Genomic DNA, 27,097 nt, shown 5'->3' with positions numbered 1-27,097 from the left:
CCTCACTGGGATGTTGCAAGGATCCAATGAAGTAATGACTGTGAAAGGCCCCGGGAGCCCTAAAATGCTACCCATGGGTAAATGGAGATATTTTTATTAAATGCTCTAGTGCTCAATAAGTTATATAGCATGTGTTAAAAAATAAAGGATCCTTATAATTTTTGCGGGCTACTCAGTACTGAAGTCAGAACCTTCAGCCACAAAATGGCTATTCTGCTCAAGTCTTGCACATTATCAGGAAATACTATAAGATTTGTTACTCTTATAAAGAACTCCATGATTAATGTTGTATGGACCCCACTTTATCTCATTGACCTGTGATATCAGATGCTGTGTAACATCAGCAGATGCAGTGGTTTTATAGGTCAGTCGTCTATTTAGTAAGTCACAGATTTCTCTCCTGTGTCCAAGCCATCATCTACAAACTTCTATGGCCTTCGACTCCTTCCACATGTCAAGTAGACTAGACAGCTTAAGGCAATTAAAAGAAACTTCAGGGCACATTTTTTTTTGCTTAAATATATATATTTTCATGAGGATAGTATTACTGTAACAAAATGAGAACTCATGATATTCTGAAAATACATTCTTTTTTAAATTACCAGTTATAAATCAGTGAAATCTTTTAGCAAATGAGAAGTGACATTCTAATAATTATAGCTAATAACCAATTATTAAACACTTGATATATGCCACGTAATGTGTTAGGTGTTTTATACGCATTATCTTATTTAATTATTAGCACATTTTGGTGCTATAAATACTGTTATTACCTCTCAGTGAGTATTAAGAGATGAAAAGTTGAATTTCTGAAGAGTAAAGAAATTTATTTAGGGTTGCATGGCTAATAAATGGTAGGCCATAGAGCTAAGCTTATCTGGCTTCAAAAAACTTGCCCTTAATCACATTGAACTCAAGGGTTGTCCTCTATAAACACATGTAACTACCACAACTTTTCTTTCATTCACTATTTTGTGATAAGCTGTTACCCCTATATCTATAGTCATATTGATGTGTTAGTTGAAAATAGAGATCTGATTAATAGACAGTGCAGTGTAGCCAAAGGTCTTGGAATGAGAGATTAAACCTGAGTCCAAGTTCAAGTTCTCATACACAGAGTCATCTTGCAAATATCAGTTGTTTCTTTGAGCTTCAGTTTTATCATCTGTACTGGGAAGATGATAAAATCTATTCTGTAGAGTTATTGAGAAGTGGAATGAGACACTGTGAGCAGTGTTATAAAATAAGTTGTTATAATTGGATCTAATATCTCTTTTAATCCCTACTGAGTAAATTCTACTTCTTCCCCTAGTGAAGAGTGAACTAATATTCATTGAACACCTAATATGTGCCAAACACTTTATTTATACTAATTAATATTAATTACAAATTTAGAAATTGGATTTTATTACCCTAATTTTGTAGTGAGTAAACAGGTTTTAAAGTAGTTCACTCTCTCACATAATGCAAATAATAAGAGATGGAATAAAAAACCCTACTCTAGATGCTGTTTGTTTGTTTGTTTGTTTGTTTGTTTAGGCTAGAGTCAGGTCTCTGCAGTACCCAGCAAGATTCTAGTCTGTTCCTCACACATGTCATCTTCGAATGGTCTTTGTATATGCTCGTTTGAATTCTCCACCGGGATTGTTTTTCTCCATATGTTTCAATGGCTGCTGCTTTTTGTTATTCTTCTTACCTTTCTTTTGGCATGAAAGCTGAGAGATGCTGTTCTGCCCTCCCTCTTCTAATCACCAGTCTCATGGTCTCTTTTGTTTTCTTTATAGCACTTGTCACTGTTTGAAATCATTTATATGTTCATCTAGGTGTAGGTTGACTCCTCTAGTAGACTGTAAGCTCCATAAGACCAGGAGCCATGTCTATCTTGTTAGCTCCCACGTTTCAGCATTTAGAGTAGGCTTGGCACAATAGGTGTAAATTCGAGGACTGTTGAATGAATGAATGAGGTTTATCTGTCTCTTAAATTCTGTTTTCCATGTAGACTGAGGCTGAGCAGATCATTATAAATGTAACTTTAATTTCCTCAGTTATTATCAGTGTTTTCCTTGAATGTCACCTAATTTCATGCAAAGATTTCTGTGGCACTGATAGGCTTGAGCATTGGTTACTAATTTAAATGTGTAGGGGGACAAAAGAAGGCACTTTGACAGAGTGGTGGTTCCTGAGCATGATATAAAGCAAAACATACAAGACATGGTATACAAGAAAACTCATGAGGAAGTTTTGAAGGTATTCAAAATGCTAAGAGAGTGCTTATATTTTGAGCTTTAAGTTTGCAGCCAGTCTGTAAAGTGAATTTCCCAGTAGAAAAGTGAACTTATAAAAATGTTCTGTGTACCTTGGTAACAAACAAAAGCTAGTTTGGGATAGACTCACTAACTGAAGATTTTTGTCTACTGTGTCATTGAAAACTCATAATGAAAAGGGTTGAATTGAACTCAACTTGCTTGAGTGCATCTATTATAGCCAGAATCCTAATTATGAAAACTTTATAGGTGATGATTCAAGAAATAAAACAGTCATGGATGAACTTTAAGGCTTTGAGTTGAATATGCAGAATCATCAATTAAGATAAATATCATTTGGGTTTTGAACATGAATTTAATCTGAGTTTCATCTGTAACCAAAGATCGTATTACAATTTAGTGAAGATTGTTTTTTAAAAAAATTAACGATAGGTATAAATCTAATTTTTAAAGGAAGATTCATGAATCCCTTGGGAGAAAAGATTCTTTGTTTTGCGTTTCTCTTAAATGACACCCAGATGGTTTATGTAATTATGCTGTGGCTTTGGTGATATTTCTTGAGAACTAGGTGCAGTCTGCATTAATTGCTCTGGTTCCTTGCTGTGAAATATTTTTCTTCTGTTATCTATTTTGTTAATGATGGGTCATTGTCACACAGAATAGTATTGCAATTCACAGACTTATTTTCAGTACCCTCATTTTGTTTGAAAACTTGTCACCTCTGCCTAAAGTTATTTCTAATACTGAGTCAATTTTGGTAACATTTTCATTCTAAAGCCCTTTCTTTCACTTATTTCTAGAGATGGTAAGATCTTATTAAACAGTGATTGACAACTTTACTTTTTCTTTAGAACTAGAGTTATCAAGGAAAGCTGCTCCACCAGGATAGTCTTTTTGGCTCAGGTTGAGTTAAGAAAGTATCTTTTATTCGTGCTCCTATAAGGAATTTATATATACTTCCAGCATTTGTCATTTTGTTTTGAAAACAATGTGTCTCTTTTCATTAACAATAAGTTTCTAAAATGCCGGGATTCAGCTTCCATGAACCTTTGTAAACTTAGGTTCTAGCAAAGTTCTTGCAAATATTAAATAAGTAGTTGTTGAACTTGAAATGTAGACAAATGCTTTGCTCTTTTCAGTTACATTCTAAAGGCATTTAAAGTTTTGCATTTATTTGCTCTTCCACTCAAAGACCCCATTCTATTCTGGGGTTAGTGGTTTTATGCCTTTGGCTAGCTTTTCCCATGTCATCTATTCTTACTAGTGTTACCTTTCAGAGCCTTTATTTTTGTGATTACTGCTTCTAATCCTCTTTGATTCAACAGACCTGATAACTAAGCACATTAAAACAATAAGCTAAATTTTACAGACTGTTAAGTTCTAAACAACTTCCAAACAAAGCTGTATGCTTAGAATTGTGTTAAGCATCATGGTGGAACAAAGAAAATATAAGATATGTTTTCTCCCCGATTTATTTTGAAAGGCATTATATAATAAGAGAACACAACTGGAGAATGAGGTAAATATATATTTAGTACTGAACTGTGCAGTGCAGATGAGAATAAAGGAAGTAAGGCTAAGGGAAATAAATCAAAAGTTTAAATTATCATAGCAGGCTATATGATTTGAAATAACCTTGAAAGTTAAGCAAAGAGAAATAGATTGGGTGATTGACAGTATTAAAGTTATTTAGAAGAAAAAGTCTACATAAGCAAATATTAGATTTTTTTTTAAATTTTATTTTTAGACCTGAGAGTCTCTAATTTCTTCCAGGTCACTCAGGGAAATCCATTTATGTTTGATCATTAATTTTCTACTTAGTGTTATTTTTATATGTATGTCATTTCATCATTTGGAATTTTATAGAATGTAAATTCTAAAGAAAAATTCTAAAGAGATAATAATCATTTTACACAACAGTATTGACTAACAGATCATAAGATTTAGATCTCTACAATAAACAGTGATTCTTCTATACATTATAAGTGTGTGTGTGTATATGTGCGTCATAGCTAAGCAGCAAATAAAAATTAAGGATAAAGCCTTAATTCCCCATAAGTAGCCAAAACTCAAGTATAGTCTCATGGAACAATTGTATTATTTGATTATTTGCTTATAAAATGAAGACAGTTTGGTAAAACATCTATGTCAGTACCAAACAACAACAATTATCCTAAGTGTTTGTAAAATATAAATTATTACAATTAAAAAAAGGAATTTTTAAAAATTGTCTTTATGAATATGTTTATCCCATCTCTTCATGTGTGCTTTCTGGAAAACTATTTAAAAATTCCTTGATGGAAACCTATGTATCCTCCATTAGTATGCATACCTAAAACAACCAAAACTCTGGTCATGGTTCCAGAAATCAATCAATTCAACCAGATTTTAGATCAGTGAGTAAATGAAAAAAGAAGAACAGATGTCTGAGTGCTTTAAATTCTCCATAACTCAGTAACACCACAGTGCTCACCACTAATAACCGAAAAGGAAGTCTTTCAACTAGGGTCTATTATTGATGAATATTTGACTTGGGGGGTTTTACGATTTGGCAGGATCCTTAGGAAGGTTAACATACTGGAAAAAGAAAAAAATTCTAATAATTCATCATTAATACTCTAAACTTCAACATCCTTATTAAACTGGAAAGTTTTCTTATGGTGCCAGCAACACATGTGATGGAAAATCTAGCCAAATATCTGAATACATACTATTCAGAGCTATGGAATTAATCTTTCTTCTCTTCAGTTTCAAGTTCATATTATAATAAAAGTATCTCTTTCTTTAAGGTTTGGTTAAATTTTGAAATCTTCACTTGCATTAGCAGAATTAATGGCTTCTCTGTCTAAATCAACCATTCTGTGCTTATGTCAGTAAATAAGATATACTTTTGTTTAATTGAATATATATGCATCTCTTCTAAGCTGTGATCTACTCAGAGACAGGCACCAGGCTGTGCTTGTTTTTATATCTTCAGCACAAAGTAGATGCTCAGACATTTGTTGTCATAGTAAATGAGTATGTTTAGTTATTAGTTGGCTTGATTGTCTCTGGTTATTTCCACTAAAACAATATAACCTTGACATTGTATAGAATCTAACTTAAATATCCCTACAACAGGATGTATTTGCAGAGTAGTATTATTTCATTTACTTCATGCAAGACGTTTTAATTAGTAAAGGCATCCATGAAAATAATTATGTTGGTTTGACCCAAAGGGTGGGTCACAGCATGAACACCAAAATTAAAAGTATAATTAGATTCTAGTACACTTCAGTTTTATGAGAGAGGGGTAGGAGATAAAAGAGCTTCAGAATTTACAAGAATTTTAAGTTGTAGTTATAAAATAATGGTAACAAAACTATACTTACATGATGAATTCTTAGGGAAATGCTTGTTTATTTACGTAGGCCATTTAATAAAAAAGGGATGAATTATATCTAACAATATTTCATTTACTCATTTCACATATTTCCTATAATAAATTGATATTCTTCATAACTCATTAATCTAGAAAATTAATTCTAACCATAAAGAAATTTCTTTCAGAATATAGTAAAAAGAGCACTAGATTCAGAGTCAGGAACCTTGAATTTTAGTGCTGGCTTGACTCATTAAGAGTTAGTTATGGCTAAGTCCCTCTTGTTCTCTGAGGCTCAGATACTTCATCTGTAAAATGGAGATTATAATTCCAGTCTCATAGGAATTAACTGCTTACCTACCAATATAGGCCATAGGAATTAAATGGGGTGACATATTATACTTCATGTTACAGGGACCAGTATATAATTTCAGACTTTAACGGCTCTCTCATTTGCTAGTTCAGATTCAAGCCCACATGGTAAGTATTGTACTGGAACAGCTTGTTTTTTGTCCAGACTGTCATGTATCTTTGAATATAGGTTACTTTCTCCACTTATTCATTGGTGGTGCTTAACAGGGGTAGCTCCCAGTTAGTCCATTCAGCTTGTTGAATATGAATCCCAGTAAGTATATAACTTCAGTGTCATCACCAATCTGGCAGAAGCTCAGAGCTCGTTGCATAACACAGGGGCCAAGGAGTTAAAGGTCCAGCTTCTCCAGTAATTTTCCGCATGGCTTCAGTAACTCATTTTAAGACTTCCAACCTAGTGATTCTCTGAATCTGAACACCAATATGTTACAATAGAGTCTGTTCAGAGTTCAGTGTTTTCTAAGTTATTGGGAACTTGAGATTTGGAGTTTTGTTCTTTTTACTCTCTAATTGTATGATCTGCCACGAGAGTCATGACAAACATTACTCTTTCCCTGTGGAATGGTAGATAAAGGACAGTTCTGCAGTGTGATCTGCTTCTCTTTGTTCCTCACCTTAACCTCCTTCCCTGTTTTGTTCCTATCCCCTGAAGCTAGCCAGGGGCTCATAACATTGGGAAGCCACATTACAAACTACTAGTGGGTTTTTTTGTTTGTTTTTGTTTTTGTTTTGTTTTGTTTGGTAATTATTCTGGAGATTTCTGGTGTAAAGATTATTTGACAGGCAGGGGAGGGGACAACTCTAACTGAAGCATATTTCAGCAAACATCTTAAACTTTTTGAATAACCATATGACCATTTAGGAATATTAATTGATCATCATGATGGGCAAGGTGCCATGTGATCATTAAGATATCCTCAAAGGTAAAAAGCAAGATTCTTACCACTATTAAGAGCTTACCAATTTAGAAAAGATGTTGAAGTTGGATGCCTCTTTTTCAGGTTCTATCCAGTAGAAAATAGAGAAAAGGGTGCAAATAGGGGTCAAATTATCAATGTTCTTCATGGCAAGTGCCTAGTAGTTGGGAAAGCTATAATGCAAAATTCAATGTTGACCTTAGACAAAAATGTAGACTTGAGAGCTAGAGGCAACTTGTGAGTAAAGCTGTGTCAGTAAAGTATCCCACGTGTTCTTACTCATTCAGCTACACAGAGGTTCTCTGGCAGGGCAGGAATGAAGGAAAGAATGCCAGGCCTACACTTGTACCTCAGGTAAGAGAACCAGGACTCTCTTTAAGAAGTGCTGATTACATGGAGATAGGAAGGGAAGGAGGAATCTTAGTCTCTATGGCAGAAAGTGAAATAGAATGATGTTTTCTTCCCCACATTTGAACCTAAGTAGCCTTACTTATTTTTTATATGGCCCAAAGAACATGAAAATGTGACCAATAAGATTATCCACTCCTGATATGGAATAAAGAGGTAGATATAGAAAGTCCATTTCTCTGTTATGGTAAAGGAGGGCAGTGGTGAAAATTTATTCTAAAAGAAAATGGGATTTTCTTCTAACAAGGACTGATAAAATGTGTACACAAATAGCTACTATAACTAAAGTCTCCTAAAAATTTGAATACTATAGCTATTTAATTATATATGTTCATAGAAATTATGTTAAAACTTTTTAGAATGAAGCTGGATGGAAATAATCAAAATAAATACTTGTACTTATCTTTTAATGAAGAGTTCATTTGCCTCTCTAATGTCAAGGAAATATAAAAATAATATTTTGTTTGTGATGAAAACAAATTGAATCACAAGGTTATATTCTGAATCACAATTGAAAGAGAATATTCCATACTTTTATTAATATTACAAATAACATAAAAAGAATAATAATTGTTTTGCACTGAGCCCAATATGTGCCAAGCCTGTACTAGATGTTTAATGGTGGTTACATTTGTAAAATATTTGGATAACATGCAAAGATATGTTTTATATCATTCCTCTTAGGAAAAATTCTCTTATACCTATGTTGTACCTTTAAATTTTCTGGGAAGTCTTCCACAGTTTTCCCTCATCTACATTGTTTCTTAGTTGTCGAAAATCCTGTAGTATTCTGCAAAACGTAGTCAGCACTTATCCAACGGTATAAGGCATTCATTTTATCTGTTTATGTGTATATGTCTTATGCTTCACTTACCTCATAGGCAGAAATAAAGGTCTATATGTCTCTGTACTCTTCTCCCACAATCCAGTTTCACTAGTGCCTTGCATATAATAAGTCTTCAGTAATCATTAACTTTTGGTTAATACCTTCCGTGAATTTGAAATTAAGAGGACTCTTACCATTTGAATTCTTATTTGTTTAAGTGGCATTAATTTATTATCATTCACCTACTTATATGAAAGGTAAATAGATTTCATTCTCATACATAGCAAAATAACTTATTTCTGGCAATAATTTAACATTTTAGACCTTCTTACTGGATATTGTAAAATTCTTGATAAATAAACTTTTCTACGTAGCCTAATCCTAAATTACTTTCCTACTTTGGCAGTTTAGTTCTCTAGCATCTCCATCTTCCAAGATATGTGAAATTATCATAAAGAGATAGAATTTGCTGAGAAAAAGCATCATATTATTAAAAGGTCAGTTGCTGGGGAATCGGGAACCTTGCTCTATTTCCACTTTGGCTTTGAATTCATACTGGAACCTCAGGAAGTCCTTTCATTCTTATTAGACTAATACTTATGGAATGCTCATTGTATCTCAGTCACTGTTCTAGACTCTGGAGATATTATAATGAACAAAATGTACAAATATTTTTTGCTTTTATGGGGCATAAATTCTAGTTTCCCCTTTTGAGCTATGGTATATTTCCCTCTAAATAAGAAACTCCCCACTCGAAAAAAATGAAAAGATTGGATCCTAAATCTCTCAGGATCCTTCCATGTTTAGCATACCAGAATATGCTTGTGATATATAATGGTTGTGGCATTTAAGGGCTATAAGTTATGATTACTAAATGGGAAATGTTGTGCTTTTCCAAGATATTAACAGTATAGTAACCAAGTATACCTTGGTAACTATAGGGGCACGTATCTTCCTATCACCACTAGCAAAGAAGCCTGTCCCCAGATAGAGGACTTCTGCTTCATGTCCAAGCTAGGCAAGCTTTGGCTCAGAGTTCTCAATCTGGTTTCTTACTGATTTGCTAAAATATAAAATGATTCCAACTTTCTAAGGGAGGAACCACTTGGAAATTGGAGAATGAATGATGTTAACCTACATTAACGTGGCTGCAGATTTCGGGAGAAGCTGCAAACCCTTTGGAACTTTGTCAGGAAATTTAATGAACAAGAGTGGCAGTAATCAAGATTCTTCAGAATAACATGAATACATCTTACTAATTTGCATCATTTTCTGGAACCATCTTACTAACTTTCTGTGGCCTTTACATAAAAAATAAGACCAAACTACAGGGTTCCATTGTAAGCTCAAAAAATATATGATCTAGCTCATGCCGAAAGTGGTATCAGGTAAATCAAAACCAGACATGTAAGAACAAACCTAGAATCAGTAAGCAAGTAAATTATTAATTCATGTTTAAATCTAAGTATACAATAGCTTATAGTCACTGTCCACAATATGCACCTATATCATAATGTTGTAAATACTATAATAATATAACCAAAATATAATGTGATAAGTGATCGAATCATCCTATGTACTTAGTAGTATGAGAACACATAGTTAATGAGTGAATAAATCTCCTTAGTAAAGACTTCTGAGTGGAAGTAATACATGTACTGGGTAATGAGAAATGTTGAGGTTCTTATTGTTCTGTAAAAAGAAGAAAGAGAATTCCAGGCAGAAGGAACAGCACATAATAAAGGAAAAGAAAAAATACAAAAGTGGGATGACTGGTGACAAGTGAATTGCTGATTTCTAGTTTCCAGTCATACATGTAGAGAGCTGAGAAGTCATCACTTCCATCCTCAGGACAAGAAAAAAAAGTTGAACGAACTGAAAATCAACAACTCTTCTTAGATGCATCGGAGAATTGAGGTCACAGGGCAAACAGCTGAAAACTGAGAAGACAAGAAAATACAGTGTCAGAGTTTACTGGGAGCAGAGGCTGCAGCTGGATTCTGGTAGGAACACTTAAAGGGTAATTGACCAGTAGTTGGTGTCTGAGCGTGGACTAGCTTGACAAATAACGACTCTTGGTGACCCAGCCTTCATGGGGGGCATACTCTCATAAATTTTAGTTTAGGAGCCCCACCAAGTTGTCAGGGTGAAGATTAGAGAAAAAGTTCTCTTGCATGTGGCTGAGGGTGGAGGAAAAGTAACCATTCTGAAATACACTGAGTGTATTTGTTCTCATTGATAAAAGCCTGCTCTCAAAGCAAACTATTTTACCAGAGCCTAACCAACATGGGTTTCACCAGAGCCTAACAGGCTTGGTTTTTCCAGAGCCCTAGCCAAGAGGGAGAAGGGAAATGACAAACTCCATCCCCTCTCTAGCCTTCCTATCTCACATAAGGATGTAGGGGGGGAAGCTGAGAAGCATTTGTGAAGGTCACAGCCCAGGGTCACAGGCCCACTAAAAGACAGAGCTAACCATAGGAATATAGAATGTTTTTCCTCTTCCGCCTCCATACACCTTACCACATCTACATTGCTCCTGTGTAATAACAGAGGATTATAACTATAAAGAAGCACAAAGCTCACACTCTATTTAATAAGAAGCCTCTAGGAAAAACCAAAGACAACAAGGGAACTCAAAACAAGGATATTAGAGACAATTTTAGTCTTTGATACCTACAGCTATAGTGAACAGTAAACATAGCCTGACTACTAGCCAAATAAATGTAAAATCTCACACTAAAGACCTGTTTAACTCAGTTCATTTTGCTCCATACATCATGTCTGATTTTAAACAAAAATTATAAGCCTTGCTAAAAGGCAAAGACACAATTAATAGTGACAAATCAAGCATCATAAACAGTTTCAGATGTGACAGAGATTTTTGGAATTATCAGACCAGGAATTAAATGGAAAAATGATTAATATGATAAAGATTCTAATGTAAAAAATGGACACCATGAAAAAACAGATGGTAATGTAAGCAGAGAAGTGGAAACTTAAAAAAAAAAAAAAAGTGAAAAGGCAATAATAGCAATAAAAAACACTAACAGTAAGGAAAATGTCTTTAACGAGCTTATTAATAGACTGGACAGGGCCAAGGAAAGAATCAAGGAACTTGAATATATGTCAATAAAAACCTAAACTGAAAAATAAAGAGAAAAAAGAAGGAAAAAAACCCAGAATAGGATAACCAAGAACTGTGGCACAATCATAAATGGTGTAACATATATAAATGGAAATGCTAGAAGGGGAAGGCGGAAATAAAGGAACAGAGAAATAATTGAAGTAATAATACCTGAGAATTTCCCAAAATTAATGACAGACACCATAAAATAATTTCTTCAGAAAGAAAGTAATTATAAGGCAATTGCACTATCCATGAAGCAGTACAATATTGTTTGAAAGTGCACTTGGATAGTCCTAAATGTATATTGCAAAGTCTAGGACAACACCTAATTTTTTTTAAGAAATATGATTGATATGCTAAGAAAGAAGAGAAAATTCAATTATATAAAATGATCAATTAAAACCAAAGAAGGCAGAAAAGAACGAAAGACAAAAAAATAAATAGATAAATAAATAAAAGCAACAAAAATAAAAGTTACAAATATGTTTTATATTAATCTGACTATAGCAACAATCACTTTGAATGTGAATGTTCTAAATACGGTAATTAAAAAACAAAGATTGTCAGAGTGCACTAAATTAAAAAAAGAAAGAAACAAGACCATATACCATCTACAAGAAACCCACTTGAAATATAAAGACATATACAGATTAAAATAAAGGGACGGAAAATAATATACAATGCTGACACTAATCAAAAGAAAGCTGGAGTAGCTATTTTCATTTCAAACAAAGCAGACTATAGATCAGGGAAAATTATCAGGGATAAAGAATGTCATTACATAACAATAAAGGAGACAATTCTCCAAGAAGATATAACATTATTCAATATGTATGTACTTGAAACAACAGAATATCAAAATACATAAAGTAGAAACTTGTAAAACTGCAAGGAGAAATAGATGAATCCACAATTATAGTTGAAGACTTCAGTACCCCTCTATCAGTAATGGACAGATCCACCAAGCAGAAAATCAATAATGATATATTGAAACTAAATAGCACCATACATCAACTAGATCTAATTGTCATTTATAGAGTATGTCATCCAACAACAGCAGCATGCACGTTTTTCTCAGACTTACATGAAATGGTCACTGAGATCACCCACATTTAGGGCCATAAAACACACCTTAACAAATCTGAAAGAAAAGAAAGCATACAAACTATGTCTCAGACTGCAATGTTATTAAACTTGAAATAAACAACAGGGAGATAGCTGGAAAAATCCCAACATTCTTGGAGATTAATCAACACATTGGTCAAAGAAATCTCCAGAGAAATATTTTAAAAATTGAACTAAAGGAAAATGAAAATGCAACTTACAAAAAATCATGAGATGCATGCACCTGAAACTAATATAATATTGTATGTCAACTGTAATTGAAAAATAAAAAAATATATAAATATATAAAAATCATGAGATGCAGTGAAAGCAGTGCTTAGAGGGAAAGTTATAGCATTGAGGGCATGTATACAAAAGGAAGATCTGAAATCAGCAAACTAAACTTCCACCTTAGGCAACTAGAAAAATCAGAGCATATTAAATCCAAAGTAAGCAGAAGAAAATAATTTATAAAAGAGCAGAAATCAGTGAAATTGAAAAGAGAATTAATACAGAAAACCCAAAAGTAAGCTCTTTAGGAAAAAATCACTAAAATGGATAAACCTCTTTTTAGGCTAATCTAGTGAAAAGAGAAAAGAAACAGACTAATAATATCAGTAATGAATGGGGCCCTCATGACCAATTAAATGGGCATTGGAAGGAAAGGAAAGAAATATGAACGATTCTATGCACATAAATTTGATAAATGGACAAATTCTCTAGAAGCGCAAACTACTAAGCTCACACAGAGAGACAATTTGAATAGGTCTGTATCTGTTAAAGAAATGAAATGAATAATCTTCCCAAACAGAAAACAATAGGCACTGATTATTTCACTGGTGCATTCTACCAAACGTTTAAGAAAGACATTTTACCAAATCTCTACTATCTCTTCCAGGAAATAGAAGCAGTGAAATAATCTTTAAATCATTCAGTGAGGCTAGAATTACCCTAATACAAAGAGCAGACAAAGATATTACAAAAAAGGGAAATTGCAGACCAATATCTCTCATGAATATAAATAAAAAAAAATCACATCAAAATATTAGCAAATTGAATCCAACAATTTTTAGAAAGAATTATATACCATAACCAAGTGGGACTTATTCCTGATACGCAAGTCTGGTTTAACATTTGAAAATCAATTAATGGAAATCAACATATCAACATGCAAAAGAAGAAAAATCATATGATTATATCAAGAGGCACACGAGAAGAATTTGACAAAATCCAATACCAATTTATAATAAGAATTCTCAGTTACCCATGAATAGGGAGAACTTTCCCAACTTGATAAAGAACATCTACAAAAAACCTACTGTTAACATCATACTTAAAGGCGAGAAACTAAATATTTCCCCCCAAGTTGGTGACTAAAGAAAGGATATCCCCTCTTCCCGTTTCTATTCAACACGATATTTGAAGAACTAAATATTTAATAAGACAAGAAAAGAAAAGAGGAGATACACAGATTGGGAAGAAAGAAATAAAATTGTCTTTGTTTGCAGATAGTATGATTATCTGTGTCAAAAATCTAAAAAAATCGACAGGAAAACTAGAACTGATAAACAATTTAGCAAGGCTACAATATATGAGATTAATACATACAAGAGTCATTTGCTTTCCTTTATACCACAAAGAATATTTGAAAGTTGAAATTAAAAATACAACATTTAAATTAATATCAAAACAAATTGAGTTACTGAGATATAAATCAAAGAAAATATGCAAAAGATCTATATGAGGAAAATTGCAAAACTATGATGACAGAAATCAAAGAAATTCTAAATAAATGGAAAAATATTACGTTTACGAATAAGAAGATTAAATATTGTTAAAATGTCAATTCTCTCCAATGCATCAACAGATTCAATGCAATCTCAATCAAAATTCCAGCGCATTATTTTGTGCGTATTGATAAATGGAAAAGCAAAAGAGCCAGCAGCTAATATAATATTGAAGAACAAAATCAGAGGTTTGACACTGCACAACTTCAAGAATTATTATAAAGCTACAGTAATCAAGACAATGTGGAATTGGTGAAAAAATAAATAAATAGTTCAATGGAACAGAATATAGAATATAGACCAGAAATAGACCCACACCAATCAACTAATCTTTGAGAAAAAAATCAAAGACAATTAAATAGAGCAAAGATAGTCTTTTCTACAAATGGTGCTGTTACATCTGGACATCCATGTGCAGTAAATAAATAAACAAAGAAACAAATAAATAAAGACACAGACCTTACACTTTTTACAATTAGCTCCAAATGGATATATTCCTTCATGTAAAGCACAAAACTATAAAACACTTAGAAGATCTAGACAACCTTGGGTTTGGCAATGACTTTCAATATAAAACACCAAAAGCTAGAACCATGAAAGAATAAACTGATGTTAGACATCATTGAAATTAAAATTTCTGCTCCTTGAAACACACTATTAAGAGAATGAAAAGATAAGCCCTCAGACTTAAAGAAAATATTTGCACATCACATATCGGAAACAGGATTTATATCCAAAATATACAAAGTATACTTAAAACTCAACAATAAGAAAACAAACAATCCAATTTAAAAAATGAGCAAAAGTCCTCACCAAAGAAGATACACAGTTGGAAATAATCTTATAAAGATACTTAACCTCATATGACATTAGAGAATTGAAAATTAAAACAAAGAGACACTGCTGCACATCTATTAACAATTGCTAAAATCTAAAACACTGACAACATCAAATACTGGTGAGGATATGAACAATAGGAGCTGTTTTGCATTAGTGGTGAGAATGCAAAGTGGTACAGCCATTTTGGAAGACAGTTTCAAGGTTAATATATAAACCAGGAATTGTTTTTAGGTATTTACCCAACTGAGTAGAAAGCTTATGTCCACGCAAAAACCTGTATGTAACAGCAGTTTTATTCATACTTGCCAAAACTTGGAAGCCACAAATATACTTTGCTATGCATGGATAGATAAGCAAACTGTGGTATATCATACAATACAATAAAATATTATTCAGTGATAAGAAGAAATGAGACAAAAAGAGATGGAAGAATTTTAAATGCCTATTGCTGAGTGAAAGAAATCAATCTGAAAAGACTGTGTACTTTATGATTCCAACTATATGAGCTTCTAGAAAAGGCAAACATATAGAGACATTGAAAAGATTATTGGTTTCTAGGGATTCAAGGGGAAGGAGAAAGAGACAAATGAAAAGTCTGTGCATAGAAGATTATCAGGGTGGTGAAACTATTATATATGGAACTATAAAGGCAGATCTATGATATTATACATTTTCAAAACTGTAGAACTACAACACAGAGTAAACCTTATTGTAAACTATGGGCTTTATTCAATCATAATATATCAATATTGGTTCATCAATTGTAATGAATGTACCACACTAATGCAAGATATTAATAGGGGAAACTGTATTATGGGAACAACTCTGTAGTTTCTGCAAAATTTTTCTATAAACCTAAAGCTTTTTTAAAGAGTAAAGAATAAAAAATTAATTTGAATCATATTGGGGAGATGTAAGAATGTTCTTTTAAAAAAATGCTTTGCCTTAGACCACAATAGATTTGAGATAGCATATGGAAATCAACAAAACAAAAGTAGCAGGTCAATCATAAATGAAAAAATAAACCATGAAAAGTAAAAGTTAAAATAGGAGATTAATACTTATGTCAAAAAACAATCATCTATGCAGAGCCGTAGGTATAAAGGACTATGGAGCTTCTATGTCTGACCAAGAAAATGACCCAGAGCTATTTGGAAGCTACAGTGAAAACAGTTATAGTTCTGATGTTTAATTTCGGGGCATAGCAAATGTAGCTACTCCTTAAATAAAAGTTTCAAACAACATCTTATGGGGGAGTATTGTAGGATAGCATGCAACAGAAAATCATCCATAGCAAAAAGATTACTAGTATAAACTATAGCAGTGAGTGGGGACATGTTTTATATTTGAGTCTGGTAATTTTGTACTTTCCTCTAGATTCAGCTCATTCATTCATTTATTCCAAAAATGTGTGTTGATCACCTACTATGTGCTAGATATTTCTTTAGATAGTAGTGATAACTCTGAGAATAAATGGAACTTACACTCTAGTGAATTAATTTGACAATTGTTCAGAAATATTTAGTATTATAGGTTCAAGAAAAAAGTGTTCAAAATATAACTCAATAATTTATAATATACATTTTATTCATTTATCTTTTGTTAAAAGTACTATATATAACTTATTAATCTTAAATGAATGAAGAAGAAAGAGACTTACAGCAACTGAATAAGTAGAAATTTGTCATGTCATTCAAATTAATTAGATTGGTTCTTTTTTCTAATGTATAGTATTATTGGAAATTTATGGGAACAGCTTTGTATAACATCTCTAAGTAGTCAGCCACTTTTATACCAGCATCTGAATAGTCAAGGGGCCATTAGAGAAAGTATGAGGACTGGAAATATTGAAGTCTTTCCACCCCAGAATTGCATAAGGACTGCAGGGAATCGATTTGGAAAGGCCAAAGCCACGTATTTATTATGCTTTAGGAGAGCCCTGGGTGTATTTCACCCAGAGGACTACCTGTGATTCCTTCACTCAAGTCTTTTGAGATCTCCGAAAAGTGTTTTCTCCAGGTGTTGCTAATTGCCCAGGCTGAGTTCACACTGCTGCTTTATCAGGCATGGGGACCTCTGTGAAGTTGTGACATGGATGTTATATTTGATCAAGGGAATCTCAGAGGGGTTACAAAATGACAACTTATTGCCATACCACAATATCTCCATACCACCTGTATTGTGTTTCCCAAAATTCATGTCCACTTGGAAATGGTCTCTTTGAAGAGCTAATAATTAATCTCGAGATGCTATCTTACTTGATTTAGAGTGACCCCTAAATCCAATGAGTGAGGTCCTTAGAAGAAAAGATAGGAATGCAGAACACATGGGTAATTAGGCCACATGAAGACAGAGGCAGAGACTAGAGTTGCTCATCTATGAGGAATCTGAGGATATTGGGAATCTCCTTAAATTAGAAAAAGGCAAAAAAAACCCAAAAAACAAAAAAAACCCTTCCCTATAGAGCCTTCTGAAAGAGAATGGCCCTTCTGATATATTGATTTTGGACTTCTAGCCTCCAGACTAGTGAGAGAATAAATTTCTGTTGTTTTAAGTCACCCAAGTTGTGGTGATTTTTATGGCAGCCCTGGGAAACTAATACATCCACACATACTGAATGTGAGAAACTGTAGAAAATACAAGGAAAACACCCAACCACATTCTGAGGCCTCATCATTCAGTGTGATAAATAAAAAGTCAAAAACAAAACCTCTTTTACAGGCACGATCTTCCCAAAATCTTTTTGTAATGAAACAGAATCAAAAAATAAATAAAACTTCACAAAAGGCATACATTGTTATACTTTAAGACAGGCCTTGAGTGAAATTCATCTGCTGTATCACATCTAAGCATAAAACATTTTGACTAAAATTAGACTATTTCAGCATGTATCGTGATTATTTTTATCCCTTTGTCATCAGTTTTATTCTGCACTTATTAATAGTCTGGTTCAGAGCCTAGCTTTCCTATTTACTAACTGATTAATTTTGAGCAAGTTAGTCTTTCTGCCTCAGTTTCCTCATTTGTCAGATGGAGATAATAATGGTTCCTAGTTATAGCATTGTTGTGAGGATTGAATAAATCAATAAACACAAAACATTTAGAGCAGTACTTGGCATATAGGAAGTTCCTAAAACATGTAGATATTACAAATGTCTGCTCAAGTTTCTTGGAGAGGCAGTAGCATCATAACTATTGACTTTAAGGAAAGACTTACATAACAAGCAATGAAATTCTGAACAACACCATTATCTAATCATAGTATCATTAAAATATTGAGTTATTTTCTAATCTTATAACTAGCAAGTAAAAAGGCCAAATACCATGTTTCAGACTTTAAATACTATGTCCTTATTCCATTTTTTATTTAATGCTAAGCTCTGACAAGGAAATAAGTGTGTTATCTGTTCCATTAACTAAAATTTGTTCAGGGAAAAAAAAATTCATTACATTTGCAAAGTAGAATTCACAAAACAAGCTGCCAAAACAGCTGTGCAGTTCTAAAAATAATAATGAATCTAAGTATAACCTCATCACAATCTTTTAAAAACATACATTTAGGGCTTCTTTGATCTTTGAAATTGTTTTACATTTTCAGCCAGTTGACATTATAAAGAAATATTTTTTATTGAATGCTATATTAAGGTAGCATTGTTTAAAGGAGGATCTCTTAGGTGAAATTTAAATGTCTCATCAGCCATATCATTCAAATACTAAGCTAAATTGCATAATTTAATATGTATTACCTGCCCACCACGCACATATTTTTTCATAGCTGAAAATGAAATACAAAACTGGAAGGGACCCTCGGAGACTTTCCAGTCCATTCCACTAATTTAATAGACGTGGAAGCTCAAGCGCAGAGAAGGGAACTTATTTACCACATACATACCACACAGCAAGGTAGTGGCAGGCCTTCTGTGCTTTCTGCCTTCCTCTTTTGCTTTATTCTTTATAATACAGCTGAGTGCTTACTAATTAACAGAGAGGAAAGCCCATTTAGGATTGTTAGTTTAGATTTTGACTTTGCTGCTTCCCTGTAGGTCACATGCATAGTACTTAGAACTGGTCTCTGAAACCAGACTAGTTGGATTTGATTATCAGCATATCACTTGCTGGCTGTGGACTTTAACGTTTCTGGACCTTAGTTTTCTCATCTATCAAATAGAGAATATAACAGTGACTATCTCATAGTATTGTTATGAAAATTAAAAGAGGTAAACACATAAAATCTTTAGGAGAGCATAGTCATTCGTTTAAAGGGAGCTATCAGTCTTATATGATCTCTCTTAGCTTCAATTTTCTCAGCTGTAAAATGAGAGGCACATTTACTTTACAGAGGTACTGCCAGGATTAAATAAAATTCTCTACGGGAATGTACATGGTACATATATAGCAATATATATGAACTCATACTTTAAACAAGCATGATTTATAAGAGGAAATCAAAGGACAATTTAACTTTTCACTGTCCTTTGTAGGTTTGTACACTGGATGGAATTTTTCCCATGTGCCTGGATGAAACCCATCATTTTTCTTAAAGGTGTATAACACTTATTTATGTAATAAATTTAAATTTCCCAATCCATTACAATATAAATATTTATTCAAAGATTATTTATTCTCCACTCCTACACTGAGTCAGCCACTAACAGGGCCATGCTTGCAGGGAGGCCACCTAGCTTTGCACTAACCTCCATTGCTCACATTCGAATCTCAATGATTGATCCCTTCAGGGCTGGTTAGAGAATGGAAAGGATTGGGCAGAAAAGGAAGGAGAATTCTTACTTGATTGATGCTACCATAAGAAGATATTTGAGGGTGACTTTTTCTCCCCTGTGGTTTTTTTATGGATTCTTCAGAGACTTCTCCTACTGGGCTCCCTAACTGCAATTCTGTCAGGTCAGTCATATACTAATCTTCAGACCACCATACCCCAGAAGCCCCTGTTGTTCCAATTTCCACTCTAAGTAGATTTTCCATGCTGGAGACCCATTACCTTCCCATCCTGCCTTCTTGGATTAGAATTAAAAGAGCTCTAGGCAGACTCTTAACTACCACACCTGGTCTGTGAAAAACATTCAGCCACATTTAATGATTCTTGCTGAATTGCTGACTTTTAACGTCTTTTATAATCTAGAAAGTAAGGAGACATCTTTAGGACTTTGGGATGTGGAATTATCTGGAAAAAAATAATTAAGCCAATCTCATGATCTATAACTTTTAGTGATTTTCCAGAGAACAAGAAATAAAGTTAAAATTCCTTGTTCTGACATTTATATCTCTCCACACCTTGTCCCCAAAGCACATTCTTAGGTGTTCTTTTCACTCTGAGCTTTACTTAAACTTTATTAATTTAAAAGAATATCTGACCATATCTGACCATTGAGCAAACTCTTCATTCTTTTTCTATTTATTTTTCTGTGTTGTTTCTATTGATTTTTCCACTCAGAAAACACTGCCTTTAGAAGCCTTTTCTAGTTCAATTTTCTCATATATATGCACACATATATACATATATATTATATACATACATACATATATATATACACATATATATGTATATATATATACATATATATATATATATATGTATATATAAAAAGAGAGAGAGGGAGAAAGAGAGAGAGAGAGAGAATAATCCCTGCATTCTTATGAAAGCTCTTGTGCCAGGTATTGAACAAAAGAAATAGTAGATACTAATCATATTTAATCTAAAACATTAATACATAGCTTCATCATCCATGTTATTCAAGAGATCTGTTTTCACTTTTTAAGGATGTCTTTGCCCATCAAGAATAATCAAAGAGATATGCCCTAGGCCATTAAGGCATCTTTCATTAAGGCATCTTTTAAAAAAAATCTCAATTCTGGACTTATGGCATTATTGGAAAACAGGATGTGATGCCTTTCATGATGACTAATATGGAGGAAACAGAGTTGATTTGGAAATGGTCTGTTTTAAGCAATTTTATTTCTTTAGGGTCCCACTGTGTCTCCCATATGTACTTAATTGGAAATCAGCAATGGCAATTTGAGCAAATGTTTATATCTACATTAAGTATTCACATATTATTGGCCTTGACTTCAGAAAAGACAGACAATTAAATGCCAGCTATAAGTAGAAACCAGCTCCTCATTATTATTTTTTCTTTTTCCCTCTCTTTCTTTATCTCTTTTTCCTTCTTTCTCTTCTTCTCCCTCTCTTCCTCTCTCTCTTTCCCATCAGAGACAAATTCTTAGACCCTGACTATCTTAGCTACCACCAAATGTTTTTATGATTTGCTACCAGTATAAGAATTTTCCAGTTTTTATTACTAAATAGCTTCTCTCAATTGTATTAATAGACTCCGAGATATTTTGAAGTATCTACACAGTTGGCAAATATGAAGTATTGTATGTGTTTTGCTAAGTCATTTATTTTTGTTATGGTACTGGATACATTTTATATACATATAAACATGTCACTGAATTCCTCACTAGTATAATATTTTGCTGTGTGATTACTGAATTAATACGTTATTTTACAGAGGTTGTTGTGTTGGAGAATTTTTAATCTGTTCTGTCTATCTAAGTAAAAATGTTTAAGATTTATCCTATAATTTCAGTATCTCTCTGGATATAGGAAATAATCTTTATTAACTCCATTTCCTCCTATTTTTTCAGATTTACCTTCAAAAATAGAGTATAGGGAGTGTTCAAAGGATATCGCAAAAGATAATAAGGATGTATTAACCTCGAGACATCTATTTTAGGTTTTGTTTCTAACAATCTTCCTTGCCTCAGCATAATTATCTGGCTAATAGTGATCAATCATTATGATGCTGATGACAGGTATTTTTCATTGTTTCAGTTCTACTTTTTTTAATCACTTACTTGACATGCCGAAGATTCAAATCCTTGAACCAATCCATGGAGCAGGAAGGGCAAAGGCAGCAAACAGACAAACCAATCTCCCAGCTTGCCATCTCAAGGTTGTACTCAGAGATTGAATCCCTTCATCAATTATTTTTGCTAGCATTTTTTAAAGAAAAAATTTTATAGAAATGAAAGTAAGTTTTTCAAAATCTTGACACTGTCAGTGTCAGATATTCATTCATTCATTTAACATTTACTGAGGGCAGGTCAAGTGCAAAGTCCTGGGAAAGAGCACTCACTTCCTTGAACATGGTTTGCTGTCTAGTCACAGATAGAGATCACAAACAACCAATAATATGAGGAGATACTGCTTGGCTCCCAGAGCTTAAATCTGAGTGCAGCATGAACTATTGGTAAGGTCTGATTCTAAACAGAGCCACTCATGCTGGACTCTCTGAGAGGCTCCAAATGTGTCTGTTTTGAGAACTCACTGTCAGCCCAGAGGAAGCCAAGCTTGGTCATTTTCTTTTTTTTAAAACTGTTTGGTACTGTGTGAAGTTTTTTTCTTTCTCCTTGTGTTATATTTGTCCTTTTCCACCGGAAACTCTTGTCTCAGGAATGGTAGTGTCTCTAAACCTTGTCCGTGTCTGTAAATTTCGAATGCCTTGTGCACATGTTTGAATGGATTCCCCCATTAACTTATGTATCTAACAGTGTGAATGGTTCAGTAGATTTGTTAAAAAGAGGAAATTGATATTCTTATGAAGGGAGAAAATCCCTTCACAGATAATTCCTCTTTGCACAAAAGTGGCAAAACTAACTTACTCTTCAATCTGTGGGAAGCGTGGCCCTGTAAACTTCACCCACTCTTTTCCTTCCCTGAATATAATTTAGAGAAATTGATTCTTCAAATTTATTCATCGTTGCTTTCTGCTCCTCTTTGGGCATTCTGAAAAGGAGATGGCAATTGAGATAGATGTAATTTTTCTCCTAAACTAAATGAGTTTTTCAGTAAAACAGAGTATGAAAGTGATGGCTTATCAAGTTTAGCACATCACGTCAGAGGACATCAGACTAGGACAGGTCATTTCAGGCTTATCTATGAATATATTTACAAGGGCTATGGTCAGTAGGGCTGTTTTTGAACACTCTTAGTGATGGAGGGCTCTCCCTCTTTCAGTGTGCAAATTCTGTGGCGAATAGGGAAAAATTAAGGATCTTGGAGATCTGTGATAAATAAGCCATAAATAATCTACCCTCATCTGTATGTAATTCCTTCTTAATTTTACTCAAATAGGGAAAGATCATTTAAACCCATAGCAAGCATATCACATACACATACAGCCTCCTTTTTCATTGTTGCGGATTTATATCCAGTTAGTGGAGTGGTTTGTTACTTTCTGATAATCAGGTTCAAGTTTCTGTGTCTATAATCATGCAGCAATATTTCATAGATTACATTTTGACAGAGCAATTTCACAGAATCAGATTATGCACGCACATAACCTCCTCCCTGCCCTTTTCCTGTCTGCAAGGATACAAAGGTAGTTTTGAAGGGAAATGAGCCCTCTGTGAGCTTAGCTGCTATGAAAAAGCAATAACAGTTATTGAAAATTCCTGGAGTAAATTGTGTTTATATGAATTTTTTTTTTTTTTCATTTTGGATTTGTCCCTGAGTGCTTATTTCATTTTCAGATGGCTCCAAGGAACTTGTGCCATTAATTTTTTTTTATGCATCACTCTGACTTTTCCAGGACTTGCCATCATTTTATTAGTCATTTCTTATAATATCACTGCGAGGAAAGTCAATATTCTTCCCTTTTCTGTCCATCAGGAAAACCCTAGACCTGAAGAAGAGAAATGAAGAGTGCCAGGTCAGATTCCAGGCCGGAATCATTCCCAGAAGATCAATTTTTAAAAGCCATCTTAAGGGCTCTGAGTAAACCAAGTAGTCAGTTCATAGCCTGCAAAACTGATTTATTGATGTAGTTTTTCCAGTAGTCTCTTAAAACTGATGCCCTCAGCTTCTGTGCCTCTTCTTTGGGACACACTGAGTCTTACAGATTCCTACAGTAAATTGCTTTTTGAGTTTGTTTCTAAAACGTTCAAAACCTGATACATGAAAGTGGATTCATCTAATTTGAGGATGAGAGTTGGGAAAGACTTCCTTAAAGTAGTAATATTTGAGTGAATACCTGTAGGAAAAGTTAGGAGTAAACAAAGTAAAGGTTGCAAGGGAGAGGTTAGACAGAGAGAGGTTAGACAGAAGAGGTGATGGGTTAAGTTAAGGTTAGCGGGGTAGATGGGGAATAGTAAGTTAAGTTTTATAGATTGAGTTTCAAAAGGGTGAGAGGCCCTGATAGAAATTTCAGTTCAGGACTTCAGGACCAAATCAGGCTTTTTTTAGCCACCTATTGTAACTTCCAGCAAGTTGACTGAGGATCAGTCACGATACATCTGGCTAATAAAGTAATTATAGCATTCAACAATGCAGATATGTAGGCTCAGAAAATGTTTAATGAGTGAGTGATACAGAATACAGGGTAAAAGAATTGGAAGAGAATTTGAACCTCTAAATTCATATAAAGCCAGAAGGTCTTTGGTCATCAGCAAATACTTTGACACAAAGAAAAGCATGAGGTTCATTCTTTCTTGGCATTGCAGAATGATGCATGGAACTCTAACTTATAAAATGGCCATCATGTTTTGTGCCCAGCATTGATGACTTTTAGATGACACTTGGAGAGAGATTTGTGGCAATGTCTAATTGATTGGTTGTGATCCAATTTTCTAAAAAATCATCTCCAAGTTATGGAATGAGGTAGCCTGGCAGTAATCCAACTGAGAAACAGAATGACAAGCAAAATCTATTTATCAATGCAATTTGAATTGTATTTAAGTTGTGTTTAGCGGAATTCCACCATCCTGTCTATGCCAATTGTGTCAATCTCCCTGTTATTCTTCCCACTAAATTTGTGGGTACTTTCCTTAATTTTCATTCTAGTACTGTCTTGTCTATAATCTGGAGGAATATACACATAATATTAAGTATAGAAACATATTTATCATTTTAGTTTATCTTTGCTGAAAGTATGATGGATATGTAAAGATATATTGATTCTCATGAACTTTTTGGATTTGGCTCATCCAGAATTAGTTCATTGGCTTCACTTTATTTCTCTTCCAGTACCTTTCATGAGTCCTGCTATTATTAAATAATTTAGATTGAAGTTGTTATTATTTTTTAGCTTGTTTTGTCAAATGATAATGAAAAAAAGGGATTTTCATGAAATGTGGATATAATTGGATAGCATGAACAGAGATTTTCACAAAACGTCCAGTTCTTTGCTCATGAATTGATTTAACAATTGCCAACTAAGGGGCAGGAAATTAAATGCCATGTTACATGCAGCCTGAGGTTCCTTGAATGAAAGAAAAATGCTTTAACTTTTCAATGAGCTGTGGGAAATTGTTCTAAGATCATTAGAAAAAAGTTTATTTCTGTGAGAAAAGAGCCCTGTGGTCATCTGAGCAGAAGGACCTTGAATTTTACAATGTGAAAGGTTTCTACTGAACAAACTACTGGATCTTGACTCCATTGACTTTGGGAGGTAGGAGGGTATAGAGCACAGAACTGGAATTGTAACCCCTCAAAAGTTATTCTCTTTTAGTAATACTACAATGTTACAACTATTCCATGTTCTATCTGAATGAATGAAACACCCAGCCACTAACCTGAATAAATGCTGTTTCTCTTTTCACATAGGACAGTAATAGTCGGTATTCAACTCATTTACAGTCTGTTTCCTCAACTCACAGAAATTTATTTCAATAAAATAATTTCAAATAAGAAAAAGAAAGCTATATACCTGAAGATATTCTTTGCAGTATTAGTTGTAATAGTGAAAGATGGAAACAATTTAGACATCCAACGGTATAGAAATTATTATATAAATTCAGATATACAGAAGTAAAGAAATGTTTATAGCCATTAGTAGTGTTTCAGTAGACTCTATAACTGTGGAACATTGGTTCCTGTCTAATGTTATATAGGAGTACTGAATTACTAGCTATAATAGGGATAGCTAATATTTATTAGGCCCTTTCATGTGCCAAGCACTATTTAAATACTTTACATTTATTCATCCTCACAGTAATTCTATGGGATACTATTATTATCTCCAATTTACACATGAAGAAACTGAACAAGTTTGCAGAGCTAGGAACTGCTGGGTCTGGAATTCAAACCCAGAAAGTCTGTTTCTAGAGGTCATACTACATCACTACTCTAATAAGATCAGAAAACAAATGGGTATATTCACATTGATTATATGTGGTGATACTCTGAGTGCATCTAAAAAGCTGGAAGAAAATACACAGAAATAAAATTAGTTAATACTGTTGAAATTTGGAAGAGACACATTTAAAATTTTTCTTTTAATTATGTAATGGTTTTTTCTACTATTTAAAAATATGACTTAGTAACATGCAACATTTGAAAACAGATTTCAAATTTTATTAAAATAGTCCAGTCACATATGACAAAAGAGAGATCTTCATTTCACATAGCCCCTTACTCAGTTTGAAAACCCACTCCCAGAGGTCTGGTCATAGATAAAAGCCACTAGAGAGCCCCAGATAGGGCAGAGTAAATGCTGGAAGAATGAGGCTTTTGTAGAAAATCAGAAGCAGCAGGATTTACTAATATAGAGATCACAGAGTTGTAGCCTGGATAAACTGTTCATAATCTTCTAGCTCATAATATAGAAGTAACAAGGATAATAGATCTAACTGGCATAGGAAAAAGTAAGTTAAATATTAAGAAGAACTTCTGAGCTTTGATAGTATTGTGTTGGATTGTTTATTCATGTTTTAAAATAAACTTTATCTGTAAAACTCACAGCTACCCATCCCTTGGAGGATCAGAAATGATCATATAGAGAAGGAAAGATACTGTATTTACAGATAAAAGTGGCAGGCTGCGATGTGACTTCTGGAATATAAAATATATGATTGAGAAGGAGAAATGTGTATAACTTATATTAAATTTATTAAAGATTCATTATGGGAAATCTGTGATTTTTGGTGCAAAATTATCTGTCATGTTTTTTAATGAGTTTGAATAACATACAAATTATCTTTTATAATTAAAATAGCCTTATAAAGCTTTTTTTTAGCTTGGAGTCTATGAATGGCTTTCGATTGATACATCTGCCCCTGAAATTTTACAGCA

General features: G+C 33.5%; 1 protein-coding gene across 4 annotated transcripts in view; it reads left to right on the top strand.

Moving 5' to 3' along the window:
- Positions 1 to 27,097, top strand: part of FGF12 (fibroblast growth factor 12) — a 479,181-nt gene that overhangs the window by 352,560 nt on the left and 99,524 nt on the right. The window lies entirely within an intron of this gene.

Source organism: Pteropus medius, unplaced genomic scaffold, assembly GCF_902729225.1.
Source record: "Pteropus medius unplaced genomic scaffold, Ma_sr-lr_union100, whole genome shotgun sequence".
Lineage (NCBI taxonomy): Eukaryota > Metazoa > Chordata > Mammalia > Chiroptera > Pteropodidae > Pteropus > Pteropus medius.
The sequence above is the reverse complement of the archived record's forward strand: the minus strand, read 5'-3'. Positions and strand labels throughout refer to the sequence as shown.